At 42.6% G+C, this 22,586-nt stretch overlaps 1 protein-coding gene and 1 long non-coding RNA gene across 23 annotated transcripts in view; both read left to right on the plus strand.

The window, feature by feature from the left end:
• The window catches only part of LOC141278120 (uncharacterized), a 170,424-nt gene extending 158,999 nt beyond the window's left edge, over positions 1 to 11,425 (plus strand). The window contains exons 13-14 of the long non-coding RNA XR_012330455.1: positions 5,339 to 5,584; positions 7,883 to 11,425. This is a non-coding gene — a long non-coding RNA (uncharacterized lncRNA). The remainder of the gene's footprint in view (positions 1 to 5,338; positions 5,585 to 7,882) is intronic.
• Positions 11,426 to 17,851: 6,426 nt separating this feature from the next.
• Positions 17,852 to 22,586, plus strand: part of ZNF438 (zinc finger protein 438) — a 291,111-nt gene continuing 286,376 nt past the window's right edge. For 6 of the 22 annotated variants that reach the window (XM_019933572.3, XM_019933577.3, XM_073801765.1 and 3 more), the window contains exon 1: positions 20,101 to 22,052. The gene's annotated coding sequence lies outside the window, so the exon portion shown is untranslated. The other 16 variants (XM_073801757.1, XM_073801754.1, XM_019933576.3 and 13 more) reach the window with 13 other exon arrangements.

Consider the following 22,586-nt stretch of genomic DNA (forward strand, 5'->3'; position numbering starts at 1 on the left):
TCCCCCTTCACCTTTGCTTTGGGTCATGAATTTGCAGCATGAAATGAATCCATCTGGGGTGGTTTTTCCTGACCTTTCCATTGCACTCAGGAGTGTGGAATTCCTCAGGGTGCTCTACAAACCCAGCAGTGCTCTCCCAGCGACGGGGACCTTCACGATGAGGACACCTGGTTCGCCAGGGAATGCCGCAGAGATAACATGGGTGTTTCTATGTAATTCTCATGCCACCACCTGGCCCCTGACCTGGGGTGAAAGACGACTTGCTCACCACAGTCTATGTGCTTCTTGTTACGGGCACAAAACAAGTTGTTGACAAACTGAGCGCAAGGATGCGTGTTTCTAGCCTGTGTTAAGACTTTAAGTTTCTTCGCAAGATCCAAAAATTGGGCGATTTCATATCTGATTTCTAGCTTCTCTTAGAGAAAAAGATATGCTAATGTTAGACTCCAAATTCCTGCGTGAGTAGAATCGACAAAAGCCTGGTAACGGCTCCAGGTTAACAGTCCAGGTTAACACAGCCCCCACCCTTCCCCATTGCCTTAGACCTCCTCAGACTCCTTTGCCTCTTTGCTTAATATCCATCCTCCCTCATTCTGTCCTTCCATCCATCCATCCATGTATCAATCCTTCCTTCTATCTTTCCTTTTTCCTTTCCTTCCTTCCTATACTAACCCTTTCCCTGTCAAAGAGTCTCTCCTCTCATGCTTCCTTCAACTTACCTCACCTCTTCTGTAAAGGTTTTCCTGACTGCCCAGTATCCCCACCTCCTAGTTAATCAGTGACTCTTCTCTAGCTACTCTCTCAGACATGCATATCTGCATGTATTTATCTACACATATTGGACAACCAAGATGTCTACTGAGAGACTAGCATGCAGTAGGCACTCAGCGAGGGGCTGCACGTATAAAATCAAATACAATATGTTCCTGGGCGGCATGGGGTGCACAGTGTGTGGCAAGTGTCAGGATAAAAGGTCCACAGAGTGTGGTGGAGAAGTGAGGAAAGGGCCCTCCATCTGGACCAGGCTCTCCAGAGCAAGGGACTTCCTTGATCAGAGATTTGAAGGACAAGGAATTAATGGCTTAGCTAATAAATTGAGGAAAAGTGAATTTTAGGAAATCATAATCTGAGAAGGCACAGAAGCATAAAGGGAATTGCAATCAGCTCTATATTGTTACAGATAAGGGTACATTTCCTGAAGCAGCAAAAAAATGAGGCAAGAATCATTTTAACCTACTCTTTGTTCAAATCCATGGTTTCCTTTCACTCCATTTTTTTTTTAAGAAGATGTTGGGGGTAGGAGTTTATTAATTAATTTATTTATTTTTGCTGCGTTGGGTCTTCGTTTCCGTGCGAGGGCTTTCTCTAGTTGTGGCAAGCGGGGGCCACCCTTCATCGCGGTGCGCGGGCCTCTCACTATCGCGGCCTCTCGTTGCAGAGCACAGGCTCCAGACGCGCAGGCTCAGTAGTTGTGGCTCACGGGCCTAGTTGCTCCGCAGCATGTGGGATCCCCCCAGACCAGGGCTCGAACCCGTGTCCCCTGCATCGGCAGGCAGATTCTCAACCACTGCGCCGCCAGGGAAGCCCTGACTCCATTTTAAGTGGTAGAATTGATTAAAGATCACGGTTAAAATACATAAAGGTGATTGTATTTTAGAAGAGAGACTTAGTTTTTAACTTAAGAGACCTACATTTTTCATCTTAGTTCTGTGATTTTATGTGACTATGGAGCCCGCTCTCGAGCTTTCTTTGGAAGCTAGAGTTTGGAAGGGATTTTGGAAGCGGGAACACAATACAGGCCATTTTTAACACGAAGCCTATCATGCTGCTTTGTTCTCACAAGCACAGATAGAAAGATTAAAGAGAAGAGGTTCACAAATGGTCATGACAATTGGATAGGGCTGTACAAGGACAGCTCACTTATTGGGGGTAAAATAAAAACTTGTTTTACCCCAGATTTTTCCAAATTATTTTTGGAAGTTACAACACAATCAAATTTGATTCCCCAAATCTTCTCCTGGGGATTGTTTGGCAAATATGAAATGTAAGTGAGGAAAAATTTCCTCCCAGCCTTCCAAATGGAGTTTTCTGTCATCATATCAGGAAAATATAACCTGAATTTATCTTGCAGGCAGACTAGATGTTATTTCACCTTTTATTTTCCCCTGAAATTACTTTCAAGGATTAAGTCAGAAAGAGAAGGGCTTCCCTGGTGGTGCAGTGGTTAAGAATCCGCCTGCCAATGCAGGGGAACATGCGTTCGAGCCCTGGTCTGGGAAGATCCCACATGCCGCAGAGCAACTAAGCCCGTGAGCCACAACTACTGAGCCCGTGAGCCACAACTACTGAGCCCGCGTGCCTAGAACCCGTGCTCCGCAACAAGAGAAACCACCGCAATGAGAAGCCCGCACACTGCAATGAGGAGTAGCCCCCGCTCGCCGCAACTAGAGAAAGCCCGCGCGCAGTTACAAAGACCCAACGCAGCCAAAAATAAACAAATAAAAATAAATAAATTTATTTTTTAAAAAAAAAGAAGAAAGGGATTATTTTGTACCAATAATGTGTTCTCTCTATAGCTGGATTTTAGTTATCACCGCCTGAAGCATACTTAACACACTTTAACATTGGTGTTTAGTGCTTAAAATTTCAGGTTCCACATACAAAGTTCCAAATATATCTGCCAAATACGGCAAACCCCCATGAAAGTTATTCATTTTGAAAGTTTGAAGTAGTAGTTTCCTTGATGTTCTAAAGATAAGGACCCCTGCATTCTTTAGCCAAATATCTTGTCTTCTGATAGCTAATAAACTTCAGAATTGAACATAAGAACTTTGTCGTGAACATTCACATATTCACAAAGGAAGGCGTGTGCTCTAGCGCTTCTCATGGGGTTGGCTACCTTGATAATGACATGAGTAGTCCTCATAGACTGCTGGGCAGGCTTTTAGATGCTCCCCAGTGAGTAAATCTGATTTTTTTCCCCTGCTGAATTCTTCACTGTGAATCCAGTGTTACGGGAACATCATCCCTGCACATTCCAATCCATGTTTTTAAGCTCATTTGTTCAGAAGAATTTTGAAAGGGCTTCAAAGATATTATTGGTTTGGTTGTAGCCCCCAAGGCTTGAGAAACGGCTTCCTTACTTCCACACCATCTTTAACCACAAGTTACGCATAAAGATAAGGTGTAACACAATGTTCTTGAGGATAATCATAAGATTCATCAGACTAAGGGGAGGAAAAAGCCAGGATTTGAGCTTTTGCAAAACTTAAAAATGTGGCATCAGCAGATAAGACCTTCTAATTCCTGACTATAGAATTCGAGAAAAAAATTCTGGAATAGCTTTGAAATATCCTCTCAAAGAAACTTTTGGGAGCCCTCAGAATGAATTGTTCCCCGAGAATTTCTCCAGCGTTGTGAAGTTTGGTCCTCCAGTGATTAAAAGGGATACTTGATACAAAATCTTTACAGCCATTACAGTTTTTCTTAATATGTTCTAATATTGTTTAATATTATATACCACAGAGAATTGCACTCTAGTAATAAGAGCAACCCGTATAAAAATAAGGTTTGTGTGAATCCGATTTAAATGCCATGATAAATGAGGAGTTTGGGATTAACATATACCCACTACTCTATATAAACGAGATAATCAACAAGGACTTACTGTACAGCACAGGGAACTCTACTCAATATTCTGTAATAACTTATATGGGAAAAGAATCTGAATGGATATATGTATATGTGTAACTGATTCACTTTGCTGACACCTGAAACTAACACAACATTGTAAATCAACTAGACTCCAATATAAAATAAAAATTAAATTAAAAAAATAAATAAATGCCGTGATACCCACGGTGGGGACGACATAGTTCCTTTGATCCGTGTACTTAGGCACAAAAAAGTTGAACGCTTGTCGTCTGTGATAACCTGCTTCCAACCTTGACATACAAGTGAGCCTGATCAGATTTGTGTTTTGGCTGGCATCTTCAGTTGCCTTCTAGAAAAAATTATTCCTTTTTAATGAGGAGTGTTTCCAAGAGTGCCAAGCTGGTTTTGAAGAGTAAAGCGATGCTGATGGCAGAAGACGACCGCCTTGTTCCGCCTCATACCTGAGCCCAGGAAGCGAAATACTCGTTTGTTTTGTGTGTTTACCCATGTCGGCCTAACACACGCCACCGTTTAATGGAGACTTAGACAAGATTTAACATAGTTTTATGATTCTCTGACTCTATTTGCTGTTGGGCTAAGGCCATTGTCAAACAATACAGAGACACAAAAAGAGGAAAGAGTGATTCCCCTTCTCTTACCAATTCATCCTTCTGAGGTAAGTCGACTTATGTACCCATCCTCTTCTTCATATGCTCCTGCAAATACATCTTTATATTAACACACAAATACGTAGTGTTTTTACCTTATAAAAATAGCGTTATATTGCACAGTTTTCTGCAACTTGCTTTATCACTTACCAGCTTCTCATGGGGGAATCCCCCTGGACCATACAGACCAATTATTCATTTTCATTTTAAAGAACACCAAAAACTTAAGATTCTGATTCACTTTGCATTAAAATGTATTAAAATGGGGAAGGAATTTTTTAAATCGTACTGTATTCCTATCTAGTAACATAAGTTTTCATTTATTGAGGTGTTTTTAGGGTGTTTTTTGTTTGTTTTGTTAGTTTGTTTTTTGGCTACACAGCTTGTGGGATCTCAGTTCTCTGACCAGGGATTGAACCTGGGCCACGGCAGTGAAAGCCCAGAATCCTAACCACTAGGCCACCAGGGAACTCCGTTATTGAGGTTTTATTTACATCTTTCAAGAGGAAAAAAAGGTTTTCATGTAGCTATTGTAATTCTTTGTTAAATTTTTTTTTTTTTTTAGATTTTATTACTTTCATGAAAAAGCTTTTATTTTCCATTTATGTTTAAGTGGTTATCACTAGTATGGTAGATTGTACTATTCGTCATTATCTACTTCCTCCATGGTAAGAGAGGTCTGCTTGTTGGACATCATTTGCAGTACCTTCTTAGAGATGAAGCACCCATCCATCCTGTCCCCATTTGTGTTGGCCATGTGACTTGCTTTGGCCAATGAATATATAAGATAAACACAGCAAACCGAAGCTTGAAATTCAAGTGTGTGATAATACTTGTCCTCTTGAGCTCCTGCTCTCTGGCATGAACATGGCCAGGTTGGGGCTACTTCTTCAGCCTAGATCCTGGAACAGGAATGCTCGTGAAGCAGACCTGCAGCCAGCCCGTAGCTTGGAGCAGGGTAGCTGCCAACCATCCAGATCTGTGAAGGGTGTGTCATAATTTACTTTACTTTCAAGTTAAGACGTTCATTTGCCCATTGCATGGATGCTGACAGAAGACACAACTCCTAGACCAGAGACAAAAGACGGCAGCCAGAGTGAGTGTCAGCACGTTTGTGTTGATTCCCCGAGTCTTCATTCCCATGGTGGGGCCCGGATACATGCCTGAACACAAAGTCGGTTGCATCACAGGAGAGGGACAGTGAACTTGAAATCCCATCACGTCATAGCAAGCAGTAAGCAAGCCTGCTCTTTGCCCCAGAGGTAGGTATTACCTTCTCCCTCAAGCTTGCTCACTGCATACTCAACCCTGAGGAATGGCTGGGTAAAAAAAATAATCAGGGTTTTGAAGGCTTAGCATACCCAGCAGGACACATAGGGACACAAGAGGCTCATGGAAGAGTATCTCCCACCACCAACCCTCAGGCCTCATGGAATGTCAGTGAGAAATAAATGTTTGCTATTGTATCAGGGTTGTTTTGCTACAGAACAAAGTTAACTGATGCAACAAGTACAGAGAAAAATCCATTGACGTCTGTATATTTATCTTACATCTTGCCACCATACCTTAGTCTCTTATTTTAAAAAATAATTTAGTATAGTTTCTTGAGTTCTCTAAGTATAACAACATCTTCTGCAAATAAAGTGAATTCTCGCTGCCCTCCCCCAGTATTTATGTTGATTGTTATTATTTTGTGTTCTTACCTTCAGCATTAGCCTAAGTTTCTAATTTTTGAATAATAATGGTGATAGCAAACATGCCACTCTTCATTCCAAACCTAACCTTTGATGCTTTGCTTGTGATGCTGGGGCTGGAATTTAGCAGACCGTGTTTTTGCTTTGCAAGGTGGCACCCTGTTAAACTGTGCTGATGAGGAGTTCACTGGCAGAGAGCTCCCAGGAAGGAGAAGGAAGCAGGGATTGTTCCTTACTGTTTGTTTTCTGGTCACTTCTTATTCGCTCCCTGTTCTATGAGCGTCAACCTACCGATGCTGCTTCATCTTGACAGAGCAGTTCCTTCCCACAGCAGCAGGACAATCCCATGAACAGTTTTCTAACATGTGTAGGAACCGCCTCTTTGCACCCCCAACTCAGAGATACATGACATCTGCGTTTCATTTCCTCGAGGCCTTTCTCTAAGCTTCTAAGCTTTAATAACTCCAACTTCTCTTCTTGATCCCGCTCCATCATATAGTGGTAGCTGTTTTCTGCAGTTGCTACCTCTGTGATCCCAAGTTCTCTTTTTGTTTTTAAGCTACCTTGTGAAGTTGACACCTAGGTAATAATTCTTTATATTAAATTCTCTCTGCTAAAATAACTGGTGTGGTGTCCGCCTCTTGACTGACCCCTGATTGAGAAAGTAGCTATCCCTATTTATTTTCTGCTTTTAATGATGACGCTTTACCCATTAGCCTTTTAGCCCTGTAACTGCTGGGTTTTGGTTTTTGGTTGATTGTTATTGAAGTTTATCAGTGTGTTTCTTGTATATATTGACAAATGCATTTTTTCTTTCTTGTTAATGTAAGAAACTAGACATTTTTCGCAATGTTGAATCATCCTATTCCATATTTCTGGAATAAATAGCTAATAGTTAACACATTTGTAGCACTTACTACATATGCTCCAGGCATTTTATATATATAAATTCACTTAGCAAACCTCCTTGGTCATGGCTCATAATTACATTGCCAAATGTTTATTTAGAACTTACATTTATAACTGAAATTCAACAATATTTGGAGTTTTATCTCTTGTATTGATATTACTTGTTCCTTATCACCTCTATCGAACTGAAAGATCCTTGAAAATCAATGTCTTACTATGCAGTCAGTACCTCAGTATCATGCAAGAGCGTGTGTTGATGTTTGTTGAATGATTAAACACACTTAATAGATCTAAAGTAAGTCTACTTTATGAAAATTAGCATTTATTCTGTAACATAAATTCTGATTTCACACATTTAAAAATATTTGTAAGTAATCAAAATACATAAAAATGGATACATTTAATATTAAACTAGACTTTTCTGGGCATATGTATGCATTTCAGAACTCTAACATTTTAAGAATTATTGCTTATCCTGTCTCCTTAAATGTCTCTTCATAGAGTTTTAAAATTCTCCAACATTTTGTTAATAGCAATAATTACTGTTGTATATTTTTGAGTTACTGCATTATGTTTTGTGATGTAGATTATATCAAAATTATTCCTTTTTCCAGAAGATTAAAGACAAATTAGTAAAAGATATGCATCAAGGATTCTTAATGTATGAAACCATTTTCAACAAAATGTTTTTTATTTAAGTCAAAATTGGATTTCCACGGTTTAGGGCTTCAGGGCTTCTAAGCCATTGCTCCCACAGATTTAAGACTTGAACTGGACATCAAAGGTTATCGTGCGGCCTCTTCAAGGCACTAGCTAAAGTTTTGGTAACCGTTTTCTGTGGTTTAGCTTTGCTTGAATCCTTCCCTTCAAAGCAGCTGTTGCTATGTCATTGAGATTAAGTTTAAGGACAAGATGTGTTATTATTTATTTGTATGTTTTTTTCAATTGTATTTTAAGGACCTTCTGTGTGCACAGGAAAGTACTGGCAGACGGGTAAGTAAAGATGTTATTGTCTACCACCGAGGATTGTGCAACATAAGGACCCACATGCAGACCCACATTTTATATAGAAATAACATTGTGGGACAAACTTTTTTTTGCAATCCCAAAGCAATAGGAAAAAGAAAAAAAAAACCTATCATATCATAAGGAGAGGAGCACAGTGCTATATTGGCACCCTGAGGATTTTTTCCTTATTTGTTTTTGCTATTGTTGTTTTAATTCTAGGTTCTGATTTTATGTAGTTTGGGGGGTAATGACTGGGCATTTATGATCACAATCACAAAGGATCTTTTTCTCACACCCTTTCATCATGTTTGGAAGCAGTAATATAAACCATGGTAATAGAAATTATTTTACTATTATTTATTTTTTCACCTTCCCTAATACCCTAAAGTTTATAACTCTAATTTTCATGAGTAGGAATGACATATGTATGTGTGTGTAAACACACACATATATATATATACACATACATATATATCCTTTTTACTGAAACACAGTAGTTTTATAAAGCTTGGGCTGGATTTATTTGAAAAAATACTCTATTTTAATTCATTATGTAGCCTTTTTAATAAAGTCTAACTTTATTAAAGTGACCTAAAATTCATTTTATCAGTTCAATTCACTTATGTCAGCCTATGTGGTTTCTGTGTGTGTGTGTGTGTGTGTGTGTGTGTGTGCGTGTGTGTGTGTATCATCCACCTGATGGTGGCAAACATGCTACACAGTTTTGAAAACTGCAAATACAAAGAGCTATTTTGATGATCGTCTAATTTTAGAAGCAAATTATGGCATAGAACTACAGTTTAATTATATTAAGTATAGTCTCCATTACTGTCCTATATTTTTATCTCAGTTTTCACTTTACCTCTGAACATAGATTCTTCTTTTCATAGGTTTTCCTGAATTATGATTTAAAGACAAGGAAATAAGAAATGCATATAGTTTATAGTGTGTTAAGTGACAGACACGAGGATCTATTTCAGGAAATTAAAATGGCAACCTGGGGGAATTTGTTTTCTATAAATTAGGTTTATTAAGAAATACAAATTTTCTCATTCACATCAATTACATAATATTTAGAAACACTAGAAAGTCGGTAGTTTAAAACTTCACACAATTGACTTAAAGAAGAGGTTTGTTCAAAGTTTTTCACCAACTCTCTGGAATGCCAGTCATAGGATAAAACATAAGACATACTAACTATTTTTTTCTGGTGCTAGCAGCCCCTTTATTGGGGGGCTTAAGAACTGTTCAGTTTTCTGTACAGTTTTTGATTGCTTTTTAATGTTTTTTTTGTTTCATTCTTTTTAAAATGTTGATACTATTTTCACAGAAAAAAAAGAAGCATAGGCCAAAATAAGAAAATTATGTTGAGCAAATGTTAATGGAAATTGACTTAGGTTTTAAAACTGAAGTGGACACTTTTGAGCTGTGAAGTTCTGAGTTTTGTTTTATTTTCATCAAAAATTCTCAGATTTTATGAGAGCAACTGAAGTCAGGAGACCATCCTGAAGGAAAAATTGGGGGGGAAAAGGTGAAAATAGAATATTTCAGTTGCACAGCAACATCTTTGCTGTTTTGAAAATAAATCTTTGCAGGTGTGTTTCCGATCTGACTTTCTTGCTCAAGGAACAATGTTTATCATTTTCTGAATTTACCAGCAATTGGTGTGCACTGAGGGCTCATTTATTTCTTACAAAATGTCGCTAACTCACTCCTGTCCTCTTAAATTTAAAACAGCTGCTAGCCACTGGCAGGATCTAAATCTTAACAGAGACAGAATTCCAGACTCTCTGGATGCCTGTATTACACTCTTGTTAATAACGATCTCTGTCCGTCAAGGTGACGACAGGACAACGTGGGGCTATACACGTTTTCTCTGTCCATATGTAAAAAGCTAAAGCTTTTATTTTGTTAACAAAAACCCCATGATTTCATTAAATAACCCCTCTGATTATTGGTGTCATTTGATGAAGCACTATAATTTAGTTTTGCTTGAAGCCCCCTAACTTCCGAAGTTGTTTCCTTTCTAGGCAGTTATATTTTTAATGTTATCTGGGAGTTAGAGTAGCCTTATTTACTGGAAGTAGCAGAGGGATCCAAACTCAACTTTAAAAGGTGAGGCAAATTTGGGAAAAGAAACATATTCTTTAGTTTTCAATTGTTTAGAATTTTATTTTCAGATACCATTTTCACAATGTAGAATTTATAATCTCAACATTTCCTTGTAAAGAAGACAATAATTTCAACTTTTCCAATGACTACCTCACTGTTTAAAATAAGAATTTTGACATAAGCCTTAAATACCGGGATTTTCAGTCAAAGATACAATACTGCTTACTTTACCAAAAAGAAATCATTTTGTTTTCCTTAGGTTTTCTTGCAGAACGACTGTTCAATTTCTATAAAGATAGATTCATCTGTTGTGAACAAGGCTGAAGATTATTTTCATGCATAAGATAAATCACTGGAAGAGACAGTAAAGCATTCAAAATGTACTTTATGTCCTACCAGAGAAAAATCCAAATCACTCTTCTCCACAGTGAATTCATGGTTTCCTGCAAGATAAGATCTCATCCTGTTAAGGACTTCATCTTGGAAGAAGAGAGAACATCATCTCTCAAGGGAGCTCCAGTATCATAATTCATAAAATCAAATGTATCAATAAACACAGCTCTAATTTTAAAATAGCCATCCAAGTCTCTGGAACCTAGAGCCTAAACACTCGATGTTAAACTGTAGTATTTTATAATAACATAAATCTGTAAAAGAGAACAAATAATTGTTTAATTATTTAAAAGTTTTCATTCTCATGAATAAAATTTAAATGCTCAGCAATCCTTAATGACTACATTTGGAATCCCTTCCTTAGTGATGAGAATTAACTTTGCAATTTAATTTGCCGCTTTACCATGTGAAAAAGAAAGATAAAAAATAAGCCTCTTGGGAATGGGAAGAAAATTTCCAGTCTCTCACCAGCCAATCCAGTTTTTAATCAGCACTTTCTCTCTCTCGACATTATTGGCATTTTCACCCCCATTCCTCCCCCAGTTCTGGTTTACAGACATAACTAACTGTACAGATCTGAGGTTTGGATTTCATTTCACCTTGAAGTGTTTGCCTAGATTTGTTTTACTGGTCAACATGGTAGTCCAGAATGCAGAAAAGATTTTAAACGAATTATAGACTCTGCTAAAGAAGATACATGATATTCTAGGTATAAGATATCAGGAAAGAAGTATAGCAAAAATTTCCAAATGTTTACTACTTTTTCTTATAGTGTCAGGCTTACCTCTAGGTGGTCACAAAGCACTGAGCTGATCTCCCTGTGCTATGTGGCTGCTTCCCACTAACTATCTATTTTACATTTGGTAGTGTATATATGTCAATACCACTCTCTCACTTCATCCCAGCTTACCCTTCCCCATCCCTGTGTCCTCAAGTCCATTCTCTATGTCTGTATTCTTGTCCTGCCCCTAGGTTCTTGAGAACCTTTTTTTTTTTAGATTCCGTATATATGTGTTAGCATACGGTATTTGTCTTTTTCTTTCTGACTTACTTCACTCTGTATGACAGACTCTAGGTCTATCCACCTCATTACAAATAGCTCAATTTCGTTTCTTTTTATGGCTGAGTAATATTCCATTGTATATATGTGCCACATCTTCTTTATCCATTCATCTGATGATGGACACTTAGGTTGTTTCCATCTCCAGGCTATTGTAAACAGAGCTGCAATGAACATTGTGGTACATGACTCTTTTTGAATTATGGTTTTCTCAGGGTATATGCCCAGTAGTGGGATTGCTGGGTCATATGGTAGTTCTATTTGTAGTTTTTTAAGGAACCTCCATACTGTTCTCCATAGTGGCTGTATCACTTTACATTCCCACCAACAGTGCAAGAGGGCTCCCTTTTCTCCACACCCTCTCCAGCATTTACTGTTGGTAGATTTTTTTGATGATGGCCATCATGAATGCATTTTAAAGTATTTAAATGAATGAAGTTTTTTAGAAGGAAGTTTTAAGTGAACTGAGAAGTTACCAATCTAGTCTCTTAATTAGCTGAGAAAAGCTTCTTGAGAAAAATGGGGTTTAAGGAGTACAAGCTACAGAATATCTGGATCTTCTCCTTCCTGCAAACTGGGGGGTTCTTGGAGTTCAGCTGCCATCTTGGATGGAGAGGTGACTTTGAGAATGTAGATCAAGCATTGACTGAGCAACAAGATGGAAAGAGCCTGAATCCCTGGCACCACTGTGGGCGAACTTGTCCTGGACCACATATATCCAGACAGTTTTACGCATCGAGAAATAAACTTCAAATTTGTTTAAGCCTGTTATCTCAGGGGTTTTCTGTCACTTGCATCCAAACCTTATCTTGACTAATGTCAACAGCAGTACCTAAAGTGTGACTAGACAAGAGAATGTCCCCCAAATAACAGACTTATTAAATACCCACATTCTATACAGCCTCGGAGCTCACTTTAAAGTATAATTTAAAGGTGATTGAGTCGACCATTTGTGGTATAGAACAAAACGGAAACGTGATAATTAACAGGATAATTAACTTTCCTTCTCCCATGTTGTTACCTGAGAACAGAGGCCAAGGGAAGGAGAGAAGCTTCTGTGGCTCTCTGCTGGGCAAGCCTGTGTGCTCTGCGAATGCCATCCGTGCAGCACGCACACAGGCCTGGCCATACTGTGCATCCAACCTTCTATATCGCACTTCAATTTTTCTTAAGTATTTTTCTTTTTTGTTTAAATACCAAAAAGCAATATCTTATTGGAAAAAATCTCTAATGCACAAGAAGTTTATTCTCTAGAAGACAGACATAGAAACAGTGAAAAATCTATCTATAGGGCAAAATGTAACTATTGAAAATCATTACTTCACTTAGAGCATTAGTGGATTTCTGAGCAAAGCTGTTTATTTTTCAGGTTTTATGATCCTTCTTCAGCTAGAGTCTTAAATGATCCAGCCCTTCACTTTCAAGGTCCATCATAAACTCCAGTGCCACATGGGTAGCTTAAATAGCCCCCAGTTGGGGTTATGGGAAAACAGGGAACATCTGTGTCTCTGAACTGGGCAGCTTCACTCCAACGATGAATGCCCTGGGTGAAGAGGGGGGCTAACATCATCAGAGCCTCTGATATTTGGAAGAAGCCAAAATACTTGCTTTTTAAATGTTATCTTCTGATATTCAAGAATTTAAAAACACAACATGGACCAAATCGAACACCTCAGTGACCTGAGCACCATCTCTAGCTTAAAGTCCAGGTGCAACTGGATCTGACCTTGCAAAATCAGATTTTAAAATTTAACTTTAATTTGGCCTCATTATATTGCTTTAACTGATTACAAACTGCCTGAACCCAACATAAAGTGTAAACAATAAATGACACTTTGTCAAGTAGAGAAGAGACATGCCGAATTAATTACCAAGGGGAACCTTCACATACCTTTAGAGCCAAATAGAACTCAACTGGGATGAAACTCAGAGAAGTTGTGACTTTGTTTTCCCAGAACAACAGGGCTTTGCGGATAATCAAAGAGTTTGGGTGATGACAGTGATGACTTTTGTCTCCTAGGTTGCACCCACCTGTCACCTGTCAGGGAGATGACATACCCTCCTCAACTGAATTCAAGAAATTTGCCCGATGCCTTTCACATTCCGGAAACTGTGTTAGGTGCTAAGGACACAAAGTTGAGCGAATCAATCTCCGTCTTCAAAGAATTCATAGCTTAGTGGGGAGGAAGACGTATAAGCATTTATAAAGCAGTGTACTGTGTGCTATTAAATCAAAGATGCTATCTGTGATAAGATAAATCATTATTTTTTTGTAAAACGAAGAAAAAAATTAATTAAATTATGTTATCCTTTCCATTTTAAGATGCATTCTGATTTGAGAGATATTTAAATGTCATGTGCTATAGAAGTTTCTTTAAGGAGCAGAGGGAAGAGATGGTTTGACCACCTGGGCAAAGCAATGAGCTCCAGGGTAGTATTTAAGGCTGAAATTGGGAGTCAGATAACTTTAAGCTACGTGACCTAGGGCAAGTCACTTAACATCACTTTTTCTCTCATCTGTAAAAGACATAAAAATAGTAGCTACTCTGAAGAGTTGTTGTGAAGGTTAAATGAAGATTTCACATAGAGCGCTGATCAGTGATTTAGATCTAAGCGCTCAAAAAAGTTGGCTGTTTTTAGCAGAGAGAGTTAATGATAGGACTTGAAGAAAGACTAGGTCTTTTCCAAGAGATAAGGGAGAAAATAGATCCCACGGAGGAAGAACAGAATACACAAAGACTTCAAGCCTGTTTCTGGAACATTCTGCTTGACTGCGGGGCTGTGGTAGGTGAGGTTTCTTCCTTGAGGAATTCTGGATCTTTCTGACACCTTCTTCTTTCTCCTGCACCTTCTTCCCCTGCCCTCGAATCCCAACACACCCACAAGGCAGCTTGGTTCCTTCAGCTTTTCACTCAAAAGCATGCACCTGGCCCTTTACTCAGTCACGGACTTGGCCTCTCAGAGCCACACCACTGGTGACTTGCTTTCCTTTCCCCTCCTCACTCCCCCACCCCACTCTTGCCTTTGGGAGAAGCCTTTGTCCAATATCCTTTGTCTGAAAGGATTCACTGCTGTTCCCTAGTGCCTGTCAATTTCTTTCCAGGGACTTCATGCAAATAAGGGTGCAGGTGGCCTGCACTGATTTCGCAGAGTTCCCTGAGGGCTAACACCCTATTAGGGCTTTCACTCTGAACAACGTTCAGTGATCCTAATCCCCTCCGAAGCTTGGAGAAGTTACTGGATTTCTCCAAATAACTGGGCACAGAAGTACCCAGGCAAGCGGACCCTGTTCAGGGTTTTGCGATATTATGCTGCACCATCCTTCAAACAGTTATTCCTCCTAAAGGATTTTTCTTCTCGGTATTATTTCTATTAACACAGTGCCCCCTGTTTAGAAAGCAGCTAGTATCCTGAGTAAGAAACCAGCCAGTGTGTGGATTTGAGGTCATGTATCCATCCGTTCATTCCTCCACACATCTTTAGTGAGTACCTGCTCAGGGTAGGGTCCTCAGGTACCAGTAAACCTTTGAGGTTGAACAAGACCAATATTACCCCTACTCTCACAGAGCATACAGTCGAGCAGGGGAGGAGGTGAAAATCATTTCCAAGGCCCAGAGCAAAGGCAGTTTAGGCAAAGCTTCTCGGAGGAAGCTTCTGCAAAGGAGAGACCACAGGATGGGAGAATTAGCTAAGTAAAGGGATGAGAGAAGAGAGGTGATAAAATGAGATACGAAATAGAACTTTGCAAACCGTGTCACAGCAGCTGTAAGATTGTGGGCTTATGAACGTACCTCCTTCTGCAGCCCCCCAATCTCTGTCCCCAGTCTTTCTTCCACCAAGCTACCCATCTCTGCTCCTTTCTCATGACAACCTCTCTTTTTTTGGGTGTAACTCTTGTTTTGTGGCTGTTTATCATGTTGTCATTATTACAGTCTTGGTTTTTGTCCTGGAGACAAGAGCCCTTCTGGATGTAGAAGTGACCTGGTTATTGTGTTGATTACCTCGACCAGATCCTGGAGCTGAGAGGGATGCAAGGGGGTTGGAATGGGATTTGGTTTGTCTTGATCTTGATTCTGAATGATGAAATATGCATAGAAGTCAGGCAAGTGGTGGTTATAATAGTGTTTCTGAAACTTTTTGAATTGAGATCCATGGTAAGAAATACATTAACATAGCAACTCGGAAAACGCACACGTTACTGAAACAGTAGTTTACTGAAGCTTGTGTTTTGGGAACAATTACCCTTATTGCATGGGATACAATTTGATATTTGGGATTCTGATTAGTGTTTTTCAGGCTGGTAATCCATTAATGGGTCACAAAATCAATTTACTAGGTCATGATGAGCACCTCAAAAATGGAAATAGAAGTGCGGAGACAGGCCAGGAAATGGCGAAGAAGATACCCCTACACTGTGGTCAGTCTTTAGGAGCTAGAATTTACAGACCTTGCACTTTCCAAGTCCCTGTTTCTTGCCTTGTTACTTGAAACTCAATACAGATCAGTGGTTATGGCTGCAGATTCTAGAGTATCTTGACTCTGTTACTCAGAGGCTGTGAGATGTGTGACACTTGGTCTCCTGCACTCTGCTTGCCCCGTGTGTAAATGGGAGATAATAACAGCACTTTCCTCATCCAGTTGCAAGGATTAAATGAATTAATGCAGTGTCTGGTGCATATAAACACTCGACAAATATTAGCCATTATATTTCAACCTTTTGTTTTCCCCTAGTGTTAAGGTTCAGCTTTTCGCAGTTTGCCAATAGGACAAAAGGAACAGTTATGAAGTACAGGGCCCTGGAACCCAGCTTGCTAGGGGCAACAGATACCAAAGTGAAACAACCACCAGGGGAAACTGAAACCCCAAGGGCCAGAGTGAAGGAAGGTCCTTAGTCCTTCCAGTGCTAACCCTTGAATGTCCAGGGATTTGTTTTGTTTTTGTTTTTCCTTAAAGAAAGCAGTTCTCCTAACAATTCCTCTCTCTAATATCAACATACGTTTGACCCTAGCTCCTGGCTACTTATCTAGATCAGATTCCAGTCTGTTACAGAAACTTGACTGTATCTGATCATGTATTTCCCCCAAATTTCTACTTGATATTCCCTGAGGTTCCTCTCCTTGTTTGGGTATGCTTCCTGCCTGTCAATCTTTTGTTGGCCGCATTACTTCTTTCCTGCATCTAGCAAGACAGGAGGCTTTTGTTTTTTTTTGTTTTGTTTGAAAATCTTGGGGTATCAAGAGAAAAAAATTGCTAAATAATAAGATGAGAAGAAAGGAATGTCTTCTGTCATACCATCTTACAGAGGCAAAAGTATTTTGTATTGAAGAACTTTTAATGCATTTGGTGTATATCTCTTAACCATTTCCATTCCATAAAAGGACAGATGACATATACGATGTGTCGGACGCTCCCATAGGAGTATCTAGAATCTCCTTAAAAAAGGATTCCAATTTTGGGGATTTTATAAGCATGTAAATAATGAAATTAACAATTTAAAGTTTTCTTAAAATTGTTTTGCAAGGAAAATATACTGTCATTTGTTCAATATGCAGAAGTTTTAAAAAGTGCTTATTTTTCTATAACTGCTCCACAGAACAAAAACCTTATTTTTGTTAAAATTGTTATCTACAAACTCTAAAAATTTCTTATGTCATTTGATGATCGTTAAAACCTTGTATGATATATTAAGACAAAATGTACGAATAATATCCAAATCAGAAACTTCTCTAAGTTTTAATTACTTACGTGGATTTTTCCTGAATAATACGTTTATTTCTAACCAGCCCAGATATCAGGCGTTAAAGGCTAACATTCCCCAGCATCACTCTTTCCTATAAAAATACCGCAGTATTTTCAGTGAGAGTGTAAACAAACAATTGTTTCAGGTTTTATTTACACTGGAGCTGCCGGGCAAAATTCCCTGCTTCATCTAGCTATTTGTCGTGATTCCAAGTAAGTTTTTAAAAGTGATCCTTTCTCTCTTCAGTACTTCCTCCTTAGCGTCTATTTCCAAGGCCTGTTTTTCCCATTCTTTATTTTTCAAGACATATTTGCCTGAGCCACTTTTAAGCATCAAGTTTTTTTTTCTGCCTATAAGAGTAATAATATAAGAATCCAACAAGTCAGAAATAAATGTTTAGTATATTGCTGTCGGCTTCTCGAGCCTTCCTTTTTCCTTCCACTGAGCCATCTTTGAACCAGCACCCTTCACTTTTAAGAACACAGGAAACAGCCTAAAAAGGGGCAGAGACCCGTGGGACGGGCGCAGGAAGGTGTCGTCACGCGAGGAGGAGGTGGCGGAAAGTTTACAAGAGCGAAGAAGCGAACATCCTTGTTTGTACAGATCATCGCCTGCTAAGCTTAATAGAGGAGAACGGTAGTCTGCAAGTCGTCTCACTGAGCCAAAGCGGGAAACCCAGTAGGAAGGGTAGAGGCTAAAAACTCAAGTAATAAGGCTAGAGGAGCCGCCGGGACAGGGTGGGGCCGCCGGGCGCCCGCCTAGCCTCGAGCGGGAGCCGGAAGGGCGGGCCCTAGGGGGCGGGGCCGAGCCGATGTGGGCGGGACCAAGAAGGAGCAGGTCCGGTTGGGGCGGGGCCTGGGGCGGGGCATAATCAGAGTGGGCGGGGCCAAGCCAGGGCCTATCCAGTTGGGGCGGAGTCTCGAGGGGGCGAGGCAGGAGCAAAGGCCGGTGGGGGAGCTGACCCCGCCCGGCCGAGGGGCCCGTGGCACCTGGTGAAGAGCAAATGGCTGTTTCCTCATGTGGAGGACTTTTAAGGAACACGTGAGGGAGGGAAGGCAATGTCTGTGGAAAATCTACCTCACAACCCTGGCGTCCTGCTCCAGCCCCCGGGCGACAGCCCGCTTGCTGGGTTCCCAGGGTCTTTGCAGCCACGTGGGCCGTCTGCGCCTGCGCCCGCGCCCAGGGCTCCGCGGCGGGGCGGGGCCGCTGAGGAAGGGCGTGTCTCCCGCCGGCGCGCGGGGGGCGGGGCCGTGGGGGGGCGGGCGGCGGCGACCCGCGGCCTGACCTGCCCGGGCGCCGGGTCTCATGACGTCACCTCGCCGTGACGCGCACGCGGTAGGAAAACTGTAAGTTTCTGAGGATTCCTGCAGTTCCCCAGGCCTGCGGGGCTAGCCCGGCTGCTCGCACCCCCGGAGTCGGTGGTGGCCGTGGGTTCTGCTCCTGGGGCGGTCCGGGGAGCCGCTGAACGCGGTGACGGGACAGGTGCCCGCCCGGGCGGGGAGCGCGCCCTCCGCGGCGGGAGGGACGGGCGTGCGAGCAGGCGAGGCCGCGCCCTGGCAGCACCGCAGCGTCTCCCCTGGGGCCGATATCGAGGCCGGGGAGGGGGGAGTCCGGGGGGGAGAGGCCCCTTTCTTTCTTCCCCGATGGGGGCACTGGGTTCCCCTCTGCACATACTGAGTCAGGGGTGCAGGGTTCCTGCGGAGACACGCCGCCCCCCCCGCCCGGGCTTCCTCTGGGGTCCCGCGAGCGACCAGGTGGCTGAGGCGGAGCCACTTGCAGGGATGACCACTTGCTGCCTCAGTGCCCTTTTCGCGTACACTGGAGGCGAAGCGGCCTCCGGCCTCCCTCCGAGGCAGCCCCAGGGCCGGGCGCGTCGTGAGAGCACGCGAGGTGACACTAGCATGTGACCGCGCCAGGAGAAAGCGTACAAAGGCACTGGGCTACTCTGCGAACGTGGGGACCCGCAGCCCTCTGACAGAGGTCTCGTGGGCCGGGGTCCTTGCCGCAGGTCTGCCTCCCGCCTTCCTCCGCCCGCTCTGATCCTGGACCGCCCTCGAGCCCGACGGCCGATCTGAACGTGGTGGACGGGGGCCAAGAAGTCGCTGGAAGCGTCACCGCAGCGCTCTCGGCGATTATGAGGCCCCGCCGTGCGGGTTTGCAGAGAGAACTCTGAGCGCCCCGGAAGAGTCGCGGGGTGCTGCCGTGTCCCCTTGGAACGCCCCGCCGTCGTAGCTGCCTGCCCGCCCGGGCTTGGTGCGCCGCCGACGCGTTAGTGCTGTGCCAGAATCGTTCTCAGGTGCAGGGCAGGTGCTTGTCAGGAACTTCGAAGGGCGGAGGACCAGGCACCCCCGGTGTATTTATTCAGGAGACTGAGAGATCACGTTTCCGTAGAGTCAGCTCCAGGGCCTAACACTCTTCCATCCTAGTTTGAAGGGCCTTAGACTGGGAACGCAGGGGTTCAAACCTTTGTTCTGCTCGTTACTAGCCTTTGCGTCCAAAGATGAGTCACCCAAACTTGGAACTTGAGCCTTCTCCCTAAAATGGGAGATGATGGTATGCGTAGTATCGCTCTCCTGAGGTTCAGCTGTGGTCATGAAGGTGAAAATGAGAGTACGGTGTCGTTACTAAGAAATTCACGCCGGTTCCCTAACCTGGGGAAGAGGTGTGTTGTGCTCTCAGAGTCAGGTCCTGGGTCAGAAGCGGAACTAGAGCATCAAATGAGATGACATGTCCAACCTAGTGGAGCTCACGTTCCGGCGGGGCACTGGGCAGCAAAGAGCAAGGACGTGATGTTATTTCAGACGGCGGTAAGTGCGGTGAAGCAAAGGAAGACAAGGCCAAGAGTGGGAGAGCAGGGCAGGTCGTTTCAGAGGGGGTCTGTCTGGGGACACCTCTCAAAGGGGGTGGTAGTTGAATGGATTGACGGGAGAGGAAGAGCCTGAGGTAAGAGCATGTCAGGCAGGAATAATCATAGCAGTGAACCTTGCCTGGAGCTTACTGTGTGTGAGGCCCTCGTCTAAACGCCTAATGAAGTTTTTACAGCCTTCTGAGGTCTGTATTACTATCTCCATTTTTATCGATGGGGATAGGGCCCTTGTAGGCGTGGGGCAGTGAAGATGCTCCTCGAAGCGTGATGGAAAGCCACAGGGAGGTTTGCATCACGGGAATAGCGTCTGACTTCAGGCTCTTGGAGAGTTAGCCGGAGGGTCGTGGAGCGGGGAGTGTTGAGAGTGGGGAGGTGGGAGAGTCTTGCTGCCCCCTGGGGAAAGACGGTGGGCGCCTGCACTAGGGAGGTACTGGCGAGGTGATGGTACGTGGGCAAAGTCGTGGAAAGCTTCTGAAGCCAGGAGTGCTGGTGTGGACTTGCTAGTTGGAGGGTGGGGAAAAGGAAGAAGTGATGACTTCTCAGGTTTTAGGCTGGAACAGCTGGATGGATAGTGGCACTGTTTCCCGAGACGGGAGAAAGGGGTTTGGGAAGAAAACCGTGCATTCTGTTTTGGACGAGTTTTAGATGCCTGACATAGTAACAGCAGTATTGGCGCTAGGAATAACAGTAAGCACCGTGTAAGCGTGAACTGTGTGCCCGATGGGGTTTTAAACATGTTTACACATGTTAATTCATTTAATCCTTATATCACAGCTGTGTGTGCCAGGAGCCCTCAGGGCCCCCACTTTACACGGGAGAAGACAGAGGCACAGAGAGGTTCAGAGTGACCCGCCTGCTGGCACCCAGCTGGGCAGTGATGGAGCTGGGATTCAGACCCCAAGCCGTCTGACTTCCAAGCCCATGCAGTTTATCCCTGTAACGCCCTGCAAGTCGACACGTTGAGTAGGCCCTTGGGTGTATGGATGTGGAACTCAGGGGAATGGTCAGGGCTGAAGACACACGTTTGTGTTTCTTAAGAGAAAGCCCTCTTTGGTTCCTCATTAAGCCTTGATTGGCAAGGGGAGAAAGGAACACAGGCAGTTGGCGCTGTGCTAACTGGCCTTTCATTACTTGATTCCGTTCAGGCAGCCAACATCCATCCAGGCTGAGGTTCGTATCTCTTCTACTTCTCTGTCTCTAGTCCCGAATCTGGTGCTTGCCATGGAGTAGATGTTAGGCATGACTTTATATGCAGGATATTGGCTGAGGTTTGGGGAGTTCAGAGATGAATAAAACATAGCTCTCTTTCTGGAGGAGCAGAGTGTGAGGAAGGACCCGTGGGGATAAAACTAGAGTGGACGGAGCGCACACTAATGAGCTCATCCTGGCCTTCTTGCCGCCCCCGCTCTGCCCCGCATGCTTGAGGGGTGGGGCGGGGCGGGGTCAGAGGAGCAAAAGAAGGCCTGAGCCGTCGCAGGATGGATTCGAGGTTCCCCAAGAGTCCTTTTCAAGAAAAGAATGACTCAGAGCCTTGCCTAGTTTACTATATTTGCATTAGTTTTATTTGGCAACCGTATAATTTTTCCCAAGTGAAATACAGTTTGATATTTGAATATCATGGTGGAGTGATGAGTTTTTCCAGTTCTGTTACATCAGTGTTGACAGGGCCAGCTGGTGAAATAAGGGAGTTGCCTTAAAATGTTGCAGCTTGCATAATAGAGGGTGATGGAGGGGTTGTGTGAAGTGTTTAGGCAGGTTTCCGCCCGGTTAAGTGAATCAGGCCAAAGTTCCACACATCGGAATGAGTTTGAGTTTCTCTGCGGATCATCCCGTTAACACTGAGCTGTATTTCTTGTCAGAGAAAGAGGATCTGGTGATATTTGTCATGAGTGGAATTGTGTGGAACAATGTGGAAACACAGGAACTTGAACCATACATACAAGAATAGGTATGTTATTTCTGTGGGTTTCTTTCAGGGCGTACTATAACCTCCATACATTGATCACAATTTTATTACTTCCTAATGTGAGTGTTTCACATCTGAACCATTGCAGATTATATATTGATAAGTTTATGCCATTGCAGATTTCATGATTAATTTCAGAGCTTTCCCCTACAACAGACAGCAGTTATATTTTGTTTAGCTTTTTTAGCTGTCAGTGGGAGAGTTGATCTGAATAACCAAGTCCCAGGACTCTAAAACAGGAATCCTCCGCAAGTGTAGAAGTGGAGGTGTGCTGTCTCATTTTGCAGTTCACAAAATCTTAAATCTGCTATTGTAGCGTCCCTAAATTTAATGGAGTTGAAGTGATTATCACTATTTTTTTTAACCACAATTGCAGTTAGCTTCCTTAAGAACATTAGATATGGTATAAAGTAGAATTGCATCTTAAGTGGCCTGTTGATGACTCAGGCTTTGTCACTTTTTAAGTTCAGGCTCTGGGACAGCAGGTTGACGATTAATTGTGTCAGGTAGCTCCCG

Source organism: Tursiops truncatus, chromosome 2 (assembly GCF_011762595.2).
Source record: "Tursiops truncatus isolate mTurTru1 chromosome 2, mTurTru1.mat.Y, whole genome shotgun sequence".
Taxonomy (NCBI): domain Eukaryota; kingdom Metazoa; phylum Chordata; class Mammalia; order Artiodactyla; family Delphinidae; genus Tursiops; species Tursiops truncatus.